The sequence below is a fragment of the Equus caballus genome, chromosome 12 (assembly GCF_041296265.1).
Source record: "Equus caballus isolate H_3958 breed thoroughbred chromosome 12, TB-T2T, whole genome shotgun sequence".
In the NCBI taxonomy this organism is placed as follows: Eukaryota; Metazoa; Chordata; class Mammalia; order Perissodactyla; family Equidae; genus Equus; species Equus caballus.
Window position 1 is genome coordinate 5,861,924 of NC_091695.1, and position 14,078 is coordinate 5,876,001.

A 14,078-nucleotide genomic window follows, 5' to 3' on the forward strand; every position below is an offset into this window, starting at 1 on the left:
TACCAAAAGGTACCTCTATTCACAGAATCACACAATTTAATGAGTTTTCTAAGAACAAAGCAAAGAGTGACACTTTTTGTTTCACACATATACCAATTGAATCATGAGTTAAAAGTTCATTACAACAGAAATGTAATTAAAATGGGGTTTAAAATACAGTTTTCATTTTTCTCCCTAAAATAATCATTAGGAGGTTTCCATGGAAATACTTTTGTACTTTAATATCACATGTAAATAGCTATTTATTCACATATTTGTCTAGAATCAGTGCAAAGTCACCGTGATGGTTCAGGAATATTTGGAAGGAGGATAAATATACTGAAAGGCAATTGTTTTATCTTTTGATTTGGACAAGACCCAAGCATATTCCTGTATGATTACCAATTATTTCAAAGATAATCTTTCAAGAGTTAAATTCTCATTTGGAGACTATGCAATGCAAGATGTCCATTTGTTTAAGCCATTAAAATATAACAAATCACACACCTAAGTGACAGAAAACGCAAAAGTGCCAAGTTTTAATGAGTAACAAGGAATGTTATCTATGTATCTTACATGCAATAACCAGCGAGTCATTGAGTGGCCCAGCATCCACCTAACATGTCTGACTCCAGGAGCTTAGTCTAATGGCCATAGAAGACAATCAGACATAACAGCAGGCAAAAAGATAATATTCTCAGTTTTATTGTCAAAGCATCAGGTCTAACAAAGAAGTGTCTATTTCTTTACCTTTTGGTGACTACATTACACAATAAAGATTTTATCAGAAGAAGCACCAAAGACTTAAACACAATCACCATTTGAAGCGTACAGTTATGTTGGGTAAGCCACTTAAAATAAAGTCTATTTAAAGTAGTGTGGATTTAATGGAACCTACGTTGTCAAAGCATTCTAAATATCTACCTCAATTTGAACGCCCTTTGTCTGTCATGCTGGAAGTTGCCTAGATATTAAAAAATAACTCATTTCAGATTTGCAGCTTTGTGGACTAGTCTGATGCAGGATTTTTCAAATGAGCAAAAATATTCTTTCAAAACTAGAAATAAAGGTATTTTAATGTAAGAGAACTGTGAAGGCTAAATTCAACATCCAAATCCACCACGGTCCCTCACAACAGTGAGAACTCTTAACAGCTCTAACAGAAGCCGTTCTTTAGTCTTGACTATTTAGATCATTGTTTAGAAAAGGGATTTATTTCTCTGTTTTTGATATTTGTGAAGTTCATGTATTTGTTTCATTTCACAACACTTTCTTTGGCTTCTTGCAATTTTTGAGGGCAAGAAAAATGTTGGTTATTAGATGTTTATAATTCTCTACCATGGTAAAACTCACATGCATGCGCGCGCACACACATACACGCAGATTTGAGTTTATAAATTCTGCTGAATAAGTCATGGATGGAGCTTCATATGGAGAAATTAAATTGAAATACCAAAGTAAGTAAAATAATATTTTAAAAAACACGGGAAGGAAGAAATCCATTATTTATCTGGTAATATAAGGTCACTTTGTCTTGGGCATTTCAAACTGTCCTCTCCACCCCTCGACCTTCTTTGTCACACATACACCCCCACACACATACACTCTAACCAAAGTAAAGTGATTTGGTTGGTCATTCAGCAGAATGTTCGAAAATGTACGTAATAATAAAAATAAATTATTTTATATGCCTGAAGTTAATTTAAACCAGAATATACAGAAATCTCCCAAACATACAGTGAGAATATTTGTTGTACTGATTGACATGTTTGTACAACACTTTTTGAAAAGTGTAAGAAAACAAAAATATTTAAGATAGTTTATTAACTTCATTATAATAATACATAAAATTACATATTAAAAAAAGTAGTATAGCAATTTAGAAACATTGCTATTTTTACACTGATATTTCAAAAAACTTTTATTAAAACTCTCCTTGTCCTTCTTCAGTGTTAGTGTATGAATCCTTTCTGGGTCCACTTTTTGAATCACATAGGTGTTTTAGAACAATTTTCACTTTCATCAAAGTTGTGTAAAATTATGCATGATGCATGTTTCCATTACTGAAACTTTCATACCAAGCCACAGGGCCCCATTCATATCACCTTAGAATAGGCTTATCTTTTACTTATCATACAAAGTTATACTCATGAGGTCTATAATGTAACTGCTTACTCTATTGCTATTTGTAAGGAGATTTTTAAGTCTTTCTTTTACTTCTTTTTTGCAGGGAAAGATTTGCCCTGAGCTAACATCTATTGCCAATCTTCCTTTTTTTTTTTTTTTTTTTTGCCTCCCCAAAGCCCCAGTACATAGTCGTATATCCTAATTGTAGGTTGTTCTAGTTCTTGTATGTGTGCTGCTGCCACAGCCTGGTAACTGACAGATGGGTGGTGTGGTTCCACTCCTGGGACCAGAACCTGGGCCGCTGAAGCAGGGAGCGCCAAACTTTAACCACTAGGCCATCAGGGCTGGCTCTATAAGGAGATTTTTAAAAGGTTTATTTACAGTTAATATCTATCCTTGTAATTGTGAAATCAATTCTCAGGAATAATTAGGAAATCTGACAAATTTATTTCCCTCCGTTTTTTTCCTGGTTACTTTTTATCAAGCGGCTTCTATAAGCACCCTAAACAAGCATTGATTGAGGTCGTTTCCCATTAATACCTGTTCCCCTTTGTTATTCAAAATAAAGCAACTCAGAGATCATTGGATAATATCAGAAACTCATAGAAGTCCCTGCGAAGGTGACTTCTTGTCTTCTGCAAGGGGAGAGGGGAAGACTTGGGGGCAGGAAATGCTGTAATTTGGCATTTATGCTACTATTTTGAACTCATAGAATTTTCTTGACACCAGATACTCTCTCTCCACCTCAAGGTTCACAAGACTGGTACGATAAAAAGAAAGTTGGCCCATAGAGAGGGCATTCTAGGAAAAAGCCATTCAAAAAGGAGCCAGATTTCTGGGACCATGATGCATTGTCTCCTTCCTCTCCTTCTGACTTCCCACATACCATGGGAAGCACACACTGTTTGTTCTTTTTCAGGAAGCTTTGGGGAGTCAGCAAGCAAGTGTAACTCCATCTCACTACCTAGCTGAATGTAGTCCACAGAATCAAAAATTATGGGGAAAATTCCTTAGGGGCATGGCAGTTTCATAAAAGGTTAGGAGCTGACAACCATGTATCTTAAGATAATTAGTGACACCCTGGCCTGCAGCAAAATCTAGGTTGGTAATCAATACTTGAAAAGTAAGGATATTTAGATGCTGAGTCAAGTAGACTTTCTTAGCTTGGAAAAAGATACCAGATAGACAAAAAAGGCAGATGTACTGCTACAAACTCCCTTTTACCTTGTTACTTCTTTCTGTCTAATCATCATTGTTCACTCATTCTACAGAAATTTATTATCTATCAAGTACTGTGGTAAATTCAACAGAAATAGAGACAGAGTAGTCCCTGATGGAAGCAGCTGGCAGCTACCATGGACTTTTTCATAATAATAGTAGTTACAAAATTAATAGTATTTATTGAATACTTACTATGTGTTTTACATGCTGCTAATCACTTTACAAGGAGCAAATTTATCCAATTCGCTTAACAAGTTCATCAGTAAGTATTGTTATCATTTTGTACAAAGAATGAGACTAAATCTTGGAGAGGTTTAAACATTTTGGCCAAAACTATACAACCAGCAAGCAGTGGGAATAAGATTTACATCCATGTGTACCTGGTTCTAGAACCTACACTCTTAGTATTAAATTCTGGTAGGTGATTTGTTTTTAAAGGAACTATTCTGGGTCAGGTTAATGCTTCTGGGTTCTTTTAACAATTTAGAAAACCTCAAACAGAGGCAGAATTTCAGCTCTTATCTGTTCTGATATGCCTCTGCCATCGTTAAGAAGCAGTGGCTGAGTTTCTTTTTCATTGTTTTTAGGAATCAGTAAAACAATCCGAATTTTGCATATAGCTAAAAGAAAATCTCGCTCAACTTATCCTTGGCTTTCTAATACCCAAACCAATGAAGATCAGCTTGGAACATCAGCAATAAGAAGATAAAACTAAGCTCAACTAGTTTGAGTCAACGGTATGAATGCTTACTGATTTTAAGTGCTTGTCTTGATATTAAATGGCAGTGTTAATTAATGATCAAAATAACAAGCATGGATTTTTGCAGTATTTCCTATCTACTGCTAAAACCTGCCTCCATATTTCTCACCTTTATGTCTTTGGACGTGATGGAAACAAATGAAACTAGGCATGAAGATACGTGAGGGGTGAATATTGGTATGTATAACTGACAATCCAATGGGATACGATAAAGAAAATGAACAAGGCAAAAGAAAAACTTACCCAGTATTTCTCATTTGAAAAGGCTCCAGAAAATACAACTCTCAGAGGAAAGTAATTGCAGACAAATATCTGTGTTTACCAAAATGTGAAATGCCTGGGAAGGGCAGAAATCACTGTTTCTGTTCCTCTCATTTTGTATCCTTATTGATCAGAGTGCTGTAATTTTCATGGCGCTGAGGGGAAAAGACAAGCAAGTAAGAGTGTAATTATTCAGAATGGAGGTTTGGGAGCAATTTTTGTAATCAATAACCTAACCCTAGAACGTAAGAGAGTAATATTTAAAACTGTGTTCACAGGAGATTCAGTTGTATTGATCTGATTCTGTTGGAGCACTTTTCCTGAAATAGCATTCTCACTGAATCCTATCTGAATAATTATATTTAAAAATTTCCTTTGCATTGGTTAGGAGGAAAATGCCCCTTAAAAGTTGAGTACCTTCCTTCACTTTTTAAAAAAAATCAGCTTCATGTACTATGTAGGAAGATATTAGGATTTTTTAAAATCTTGCCTTCAGTGCTCAGGAAAGAGGAGATGATCAAAAGTAGGTGGCTCTTGACAATTTTTAAGTAGGCATACCTCTTAAATTAAAAATCCAGTCTTCCCACATTTGCCTTTTGACTTCTAGATGTTGTCAATACAGAAGGGACAAATAGAAAAAATAATGATTTTCCTTCTCTTTAGGGCACCCTATTTATGATGTCTCAGGCATAGGGAAAAGAAATAAGTTGTTCTTTTCTACTTGGCCTTTTTGAGTGGGATTATTAATTTTCTCTTATAAAAGTATTAATATATTTTAATTAATTTAATTAATACATTAAAAGATGTATGCAGACTACTAAAACAGCATGGTACTGGTACAAACACAGGTGCACAGATCAATGTAACAGAATTGAAAGCCCAGAAGTAAAACCATGCATCTATAGACAGCTAATCTTTGACAAAGGAGCTCAGGGCGTAGAACGGAGAAAAGAAACTCTCTTTAACAAATGGTGCTGGGAAAACTGGACAGCCACATGTAAAAGAATGAAAATTGACCATTCTTTTTCACTACTCACAAAAATAAACTCAAAGTGGATCAAAGACCTAAAGATTAGACCTGAAACCATAAGGCTTCTAGAAGAAAATATAGGCGATACACTCTTTGACATCAGTATCAAAAGGATCTCTTTGGACACCATGTCTTCTCAGACAAGGGAAACAATAGAAAGAATAAACAAATGGGACTTCATCAGACTAAACAGCTTCTTCAAGGCAAGGGAAAACAGGATTGAAACAAAAAAACAATCCACTAATTGGGAAAAAATATTTACAAGTTATATATCTGACAAAGGGTTCATCTCCATAATATACAAAGAACTCACACAGCTCAACAACAAAAAATCAAATGACCCCATCAAAAAATGGGCAGGGGACATGAACAGACATTTCTCCAAAGAAGATATATGGATGGCCAATAGACACATGAAAAGATGCTCATCATCGCTGATCATCAGGGAAATGCAAATCAAAACTACACTAAGATATCAGCTTACACCTGTTAGAATGGCAAAAGCAACCAAAACAAAAAGTGACAAATATTGGAGAGGTTGTGGAGAAAAAGGAACCCTCACATACTGTTGGTGAGAATGCAAACTGGTGCAGCCACTATGGAAAACAGTATGGAGATTTCTCAAAAAAAGTAAAAATAGAAATACCATATGACCCAGTGATCCCACTACTGGATATCTATCCAAAGAACTTGAAATCAGCAATTCCAAAAGTCCCATGCACCCCTATGTTCATTGCAGCATTATTTACAATAGCCAAGACATGGAAACAACCTAAGTACCCATCAACTGATGATTGCATAAAGAAGATATGGTGTATATATATACAATGGAATACTACTCAGCCATAAAAAAGGATAAAATAGTCCCATTCACAACAACAGGGATGGACCTTGAGGGTATTATGTTAAGTGAAATAAGCCAGACAGAGAAAGACAAACTCTGTATGACTCCACTCATAGGTGGAAGTGAAACATGTAGACAAAGAGAACTGGTTGGTGGTTACCAGGGGAAAGGGGGGAGAGAGGGTAGTCACAAAGGGTGAAGTGGTGTACCTACAACATGACTGACAATCACGTACAACTGAAATTTCACAAGGTTGTAAACTATCATAATCTTAATAAAAAGTAAAAAAAAAAAAAAAAGATGTATGCAGAGAAAAATGTGATAATGAAAAAAATAAATAAAAGACTTTTCTTTTAATCATACGGTTGCTAAACTCCCAAATGACAATAGTTACTACGAATAGCATATTCTCTTTATATAGAGATTCTCCCCACCAAGTGCATGGATTTTATTTTGTTTAGTTTTCTTTCTTTATATACATTTTACGTAATTTTATTTTCTCTTCTACAAATATTCAGAATTGTAGAGGGATCATTCTGATCTCCAATCACTTTGTTTTAACTAGAGGAATCAGATGATGTTTTTCTTCCTCAGACACCAAGAAAGTCCCAAGCAGGTGAAAACAAATAAGGATGGAAGAGCAGAAATTAAGATGGGTGAGCACTTATGAAAAGGCCATTTGTGGCTCCCCTCATTTCCTTTTTCCACAACCTTTTATGATTTCTCTCCCATGTGAAGAATGTGTGAGCATTTCTTTTACCATAAAAAAATCTCTGGGTCTTCAAGAATTTCTGTGCTGTTTCTTCTTCAGTATAAATTCCTTAAAATGAGTTGTGGAACTGATAGTAAAATATGACAGCCATTCTCTCAGGGGACAGTAAAATATTATTCCAGGGAAAGAAAAATGAATTTTGATTTTGAAATTTAGTGAAAGGATACCAGGGCTTAAGAGTCCAAAGATATGAGTTTAAAGTGTGAGCTCCAACGCTTATGAACGATGTGATCTTGAGAAATTGATATAATATCTTTTATCTGAAAAATTGAAAATTAAAGTAATTAATTCAAAGGATGTCCTGAGGATTAAATGAAATAACACCAAAAGGCACTGCAGACTATCCTGTAAATGTACATCATTGCCATTCTCATCCCTCTGCTAAGATTAGTGACAACAGGTCAATCCAGATATTTTCTACTCTTACATTTGTAAGCCTATGTGCGTGCGCATCAACTAACTTAACAAGATTACCTATTCCATTGTTAAATAATATCTAGGAATATTTCAGAGAAAACATCTTCCATTGGAAATAATAATATTGTGTGCTTTCACACAAATTTTAATGTTTGGAAGTCTATAATTCCTAATATTTTCTTGCAGTATGTGTCAATGACCAAATTACCACAGAAACAGAATTCTTAAAAAAAATGTTGGAAGTATAGTGATTTGCTTTAATGCAGGTAATTTAACTTCAGGCTTTAGGTTTTGTAAGTAGGGAGAATTATAGCTGCAACCTCTGGATCTCCAAACACGCATTTTCTTTGGCCCAGTTAACAATGCAACTAAACTCTGACCCATAGATTTCCAGCTTCACCGACCCAGTTTCTCTTGCACTAAGATAGAGTGATAGAAAACAGGTCAGTAGTTTCGCCTGGGAACATATGGTCTCTGGGGAATGGACTGAGACCCCCCCAACTGAGGACAATGGACAGCCATCTGTTAGGAGTAGGTAATGAATAAGGAAGTCCATCCTCGAGGCCAGGAGCATTGATTAGATTTTTTGCTAGATGAAGCTCTATCCATTCCTGATGATCTTCTGATCTTAATTTATTTTCTCCATCATGACCTAAGTCAAGGTCTCAGGAAATGAAAAACTAACTCGGTGCTGTGATAGACGTTGCTCTAATATTGAGGCTTGTTTAATAACGAAAAACAATAGAAACAACTATTTTCACCTGAACATTAATACTGTGCTCTGAACATGTATTTAGAGGTACATCACCTATAATATTTAAGGTATCCTTATTTTTTCCTAAATGAAACTAGTCCTTCTATTTTCATTGCCTTGAAGGTGTTGAACAAATGTAGAATAATTACCTATAGCTCAGGAATTTTTCCATATCTATCACTCAGAAGGTTTTTCTTCTTTACATTGTACATTACAAGTGTTCCTTTAAGTATTTAACTATGGATCATCAATTTACTTAAATTTTAAAATGGCAAAGGGCCACATAAATTATAAAAATGAAAGTATACTGAAAATGGACAAGGACCAAATGTATGTTTTATGAAAATATATGATAATGAGAGGAATAATAAATTCTAATGTAAATATAAGTTTCTCTCAAGTAATGGCTACCACATCTATTTTGGGGGTTTAAAAATTAAAATGCTGTAATAGATCACTTTTATTAAAAAACACTACGCAAGTGTTTCACATTCAATCTTGACATTTTCTTATCTCAAGCTGCTAGAAGAGCTTGGAAAATATTAAATTATCAGTAAACATTGCTGAGTCAAAACAACCTTGTGAGGTAAGTATTATTAGTGGCTCTAATTCACAGATGAGGAAAATTAGAATAAGCAGAGACTTCTGGCTTTAACTTCTGCATGTAAGGAACTTGGAAGTCACGACTTCATCCTAACAACAAGTAAAAACTGAACAGACTGAAAAATCAACAACTTTTTTTGGACCTGTAAGAGAGGTGAGAATGCAGGAAAACCACTGACCCCAAGATTGGAGAGACAGACAGGCAAATATGGAGAGACACAGCTTACCTAAGTAGAGATTCAGGAAAGGAGATCATCCTGGGAACCGTGCCAGGGTAGGAAAACCTGAACTATAATTGATGAATTCCTGGAGGCTTAGTGTGGACAACTCCAAGAGTTAAAAACTCCAAGGGAACCCAGTCATAAGGGGTCCTCCACAATATTATGAGTTTTACTTCTAGGAACTCCACCAGGTACTCACAGTAAATATCAAACAAAAATTCCCTCATGCTTCTGGCAGGGAAAGGTGAAAAGGAACCATTCTGAAATACACCAGAGCATTCTAGTGTTCTTAATGAGGCCTTTTCTGGGGAGAAACTAGTTAACCACAGCCTAGGGGTATTTTCAAGGCCTAACTGACTTGGAGGAAGGGAAATTTCCAACTATGTTCAGCTGTAGCTTTTCACATGAGAGACAAGAAATACCCAATGCCAGCCCACTCTAGCCGTCCTGTCCCACATAAGATGAAAGAAAAAACTGAGAAACACTGTGAAGTTCACAGTCCAGAGGCATAGCCTTACTAAAAGACTGAGACTTCATCATAGGACCATAGAATGCTTCACATTCCCTCCGCCCGTATTACTAGAAGCCGATTTATAACAGTTCCATTTACCTGGTACAACATATCCAGCTATCAAGAAAAAATTACAAGGCCTACTAAAAGGCAAAAAATGCAATTTGAAGAGAGAGAGAGCAAACATCTGACCAGACAAGGCAAGGTTGTAGGAATTATTAAACCAGGAATTTAAAACAAATGACTATGATGCAAAAGGCTCTAGAGGATAAAGTAGACAGCATGTAAGAACAGATGGGCAATGCAGAGAGATGAAAATCCTAAAAGAGAACCAAAAAGACATTCTAGAAATAAGAAACACTATAACAGAAATGAAGAAATCCTTTGATGGGCTTATTTGTAGAGGACATGGCTGAGGAAAGAATCTCTGGGCTTGAGAATATCTCAATAGAAACCTCCAAAACTGAAAATTAAAGAGAATAAAGAATGAAAAACAAAACAGAACAAAATATCCAAAGACTCTGGGACAAACATAAACGATGTAACATAAGCATGATGAGAATAACAGAAGGAAAAGAGAGAAAGGAATAGAAGAAATATTGGAAATAATGACAGAGAATTTTCTAAATTACTTTCAGACACTGAACCACATATCCAGGAAGCTGAGGGAACACTAAACAGGATAAATACCAAAAAAACTACCCCTGGGTATATCAGTTTCAAACTACAGAAAATCAAAAATGAATAAAAAATAGACATTCACATTACTTGGGAAGTGGTATAGTCTTATTTGGAAATGGAGTTGGATCAGTTGTAAAAGTATATTGCAAACTCTAGGGCAACTACTAAAAATAGTTTTTAAAAAGTGTACTTGATATGTAAGAAAGGAGAAAAAATGAAATTATATAAAATGCTCAGTTAAAACCACAAAAGTCAGAAAAAGGGTGGAAGACAGAAAAATGGGACAAAGAAAAAGGGCAACAAATAGAAAACAGTAAAAAATGTGGTAGATATTCATCCAACTGTATAAATAATTTGATAATCACTTTGAATATCAATAGTCTAAATGCACCAATTAAAAGACTGAGATTTCCACAGTAGATCAAAAAACAAGACCTACCTATATGTTGTTTACAAAATACACACTATAGGGGCTGGCCTGGTGGCATAGTGATTAAGTTCATGCACTCTTCTTTGGTGGCCCAGGGTTCACAAGTTCGTATACCAGGCACAGACCTACACACTGCTCATCAGGCCGAGCTATGGCAGCATCCCATATACAAAAAATAGAGGAAGATGGGCACAGATGTTAGCTCAGGGCCAATCTTCCTCACTAAAAAAAAAAAAAAGACCCCCCTTTAAATATAAAGACATATATAGATTAGAAGTAAATGGATGGAGAAAAATATACCATGCAAACACAAATCAAAAGAGAGCAGAGTAGCTATATTAAGTTCAGGTGGAGCAGACTTTAAAGCAAGGAAATCTATAAGAGATAACGAGGGCATTACATAATGATAAATAGATCAATTCTCCAAGAAAACATAACAGTCTTTAATGTGTATGCAGCTAACAAAAAAGCATCAAATTTCATCCAGCAAAAATTCATAGAATTGCAAAGAGAAATGGATGAAAAATGGATGAATCCACCAGCATATTGGAGACTTCAGCACCCCTCTATCAGAAATGGACAGGTCCAGCAGGCAACAAATCAGTAGAGACATAGTCAAACTCACAAATACCATCAATCAACTGGATATAATGGACATCTTGAGACTACTTCATCCAACAACAGCAGAATACACATTCTTCTCCATTTCACATGGAACGCTCACCAAGATAGACCACATTCTGAGCTGTAAAACACAGCTGAAGAAATTTACAAGAATATAAATCATACAATGTCTGCTCTCAGACTGCAAGGTAATTAAATTAGAAATCAACACTAGAAAAGTAAATGGAAATCCCCAAATACATGGAGATTAACAGACTTCTAAACAACATATGCGTCAAAGAAGAAATCTCTGGAGAAATTTAAAAAATATTTTGACCTAAATTAAAATGAAAATACAGCTCATCAAAATTAATGGGATGTGGGGCTGGCTGAATGGCATAGTGGTTAAATTCCCATGTCCTGCTTTGGTAGCCCAGGGTTTGCTGGTTCAGATCTCGGGTGTGGACCTATGCACCGTTTATCAAGCCATGCTGTGGCAGGCATCCCACATATAAAGTATAGGACGATGGGCATGGATGTTAGCTCAGGGCCAATCTTCCTCAGCTTTGAGGATTGGTGGCAGATGTTAACTGAAGGCTAATCTTCCTCAAAAAGAAAAAAGTTATGGGAGGTGGCAAAAGCAGTGCTTAGAGAAAAGGCTGTAGCATTTAATGAATATATTAGAAAAGAAGACCTGAAATCAATAATGTAAGTTTTCATCTTAGGAAACTAGAAAAAGAAGAGCAAATGAAATCCAAAATAAGCAAAAGAAAAGAAATAGAGAGCAGAAATGAAACTGAAAACAGGATATCAAGAGAGAAAATCAATGAAACTGAAAGCTGGTTCTTTGAAAAAGTCAGTATAACCAATAAGCCTCTAGAGAGGCTAAGTACAAAAAAAAAGAAAAAGGACACAAATTACCAATGTCTGAAGTGAATCAGGGGACAGATACAGTGGAAATTAAAAGAATAATGAAGGTTCTGAAAAGGTACAAACTTCCAGTTATAAAATAAATGTCATGGGGATGTAATGTACAGCAAGGTGACTATACTTAATAATACTGTATTGTATATTTAAAAGTTGCTGAGAGAGTAGATCTTAAAAGCTTTCATCAAAAGAAAAGAATTCTAACTGTGTGGTGATGGATGTTAACCAGACTTATTGTGATAATCATTTTTCAATCTATATGTATATTGAATAATTATATTTTTCACCTGAAGTTAATATAATATTATACATCAATTGTATCTAAATTAAAAAAAGAGTAATTAAGGAATGCTATCAACAACTCTATGCCCACCAATTTGGCAAGCTAGATGAAATGGACCAATTCCTTGAAAGACACAATTTGTCAAAACTCACACAAGATGAAATAGACAATCTGAATAGGGCTTTGTCTATTAAATAAATTGAATCAACAATTGATAACTTTCCCAAACAGAAAGCATCAGATCCAGATTTGTTCACTGGTGAGTTCTATCAAATGGTTAAGAGAGAAATTATACCCATTCTCTGCACTCTCCTTCACAAGATAGAAGAAGGAATACTTCCTAACTCCTTCTGGAAGGCCAGTATTACTCCAATTCCAAAAACAATAACAAAAAAGATATCACAAGAGGATAAAACTACAGCTCAATATCTCTTATGAATGTGGATAAAAAGATCCTCCACAAAATATCAGCAAATCGAATCTAACAATATATAAAAAGAATTTTAGACCACGACAAAGTGGGATTTATCCCAGACACATGTGCCTGAGGCAGTATTTGAAAATCACTTAATGTAATCAATTACATTAACCAGGCTGGAAAAGAAAAGCCACATAATCATATCAATAGTTGCAGAAAATGCATTTGGTAAAATGCAACACCCAGTCATGATAAAAACTTTCAGTAAACTAGCATTAAAGCAAAATATCCTCAACTTAATACAGAATAGCTACAAAAAAATCATACAGCTAAAATCATACTTAATGGGGAGACACTCACAGCTTTGCCACTAAGATCAGGAACCAGGGAAGGATGAACACTTTCACCTTTCCTTTTCAATATTGTACATTAAGCAATTTGCACCAAGTCACACGACTGACTTTACTGAAGGTTTAGATGTGAATGCAGGTCTGATTCCAAAGTTCTCTTACTCAACTCCTATCCAATGCCCCTTCATAGTAACTCACTGGATATTTGCAATATACTATTCTATCCTATTTATGATGTACTGTACAACTTCCACGTCATACTTTTCCTAAGAAGCCATTGATAATCTGCCAATATATAGTCACATGACATGACTTTAGTTTTACAAATTACTTTTATGCCATCTTATTTTATTTGTGTGTTATAAAATACATAATAATGATACTAATTCTGATCCTTACATTACTGAGTAAGAACATTTTTCTTTGAAAATATAGATTACAGAGAAATAATGAAAGAAAATTAATGAAACAAAATAAAACTGATTAGACTAGTTTTAAGTATAATTAAAACAAGCTTGTTCAAATAGTGAATAGAAAAGTCAATTTGTAAAATCTTTATTGTAATAAATGAAATGTAGATGAGTAACAAATAAGATATTTATTTCCATAAGTTATCATGCCTAAGTTGCTTTAATAAATTAGCATTGAGCATTTTTTATTTCTTACAATTAATGCTAATAACACTTATTTTGAAAAATAGAAATATCTGCCGAGAAAGTCATTTAGAATTTAAAGCATACAACAGTTTAATAATTCATGGTTTCAAATTTTATATAAAATCGACTTTAGTATTCTTTCCATGGTAAGTTTTCCTAGAGGAATCAAGGGATGAAAAACTAGCCAAGGAAAGCCATAAGAATATTTTGGAAATGGGACAACTGAATTT

The 14,078-nt window shown here is 34.8% G+C and overlaps 1 long non-coding RNA gene across 2 annotated transcripts in view; it reads right to left on the reverse strand.

Annotated features, from left to right (window-relative positions):
- The window catches only part of LOC111775889 (uncharacterized), a 96,121-nt gene that overhangs the window by 66,803 nt on the left and 15,240 nt on the right, over nucleotides 1-14,078 (reverse strand). For both annotated transcript variants that reach the window (XR_011423618.1, XR_002811852.2), the window contains exon 2: nucleotides 4,331-4,503. This is a non-coding gene — a long non-coding RNA (uncharacterized lncRNA). The remainder of the gene's footprint in view (nucleotides 1-4,330; nucleotides 4,504-14,078) is intronic.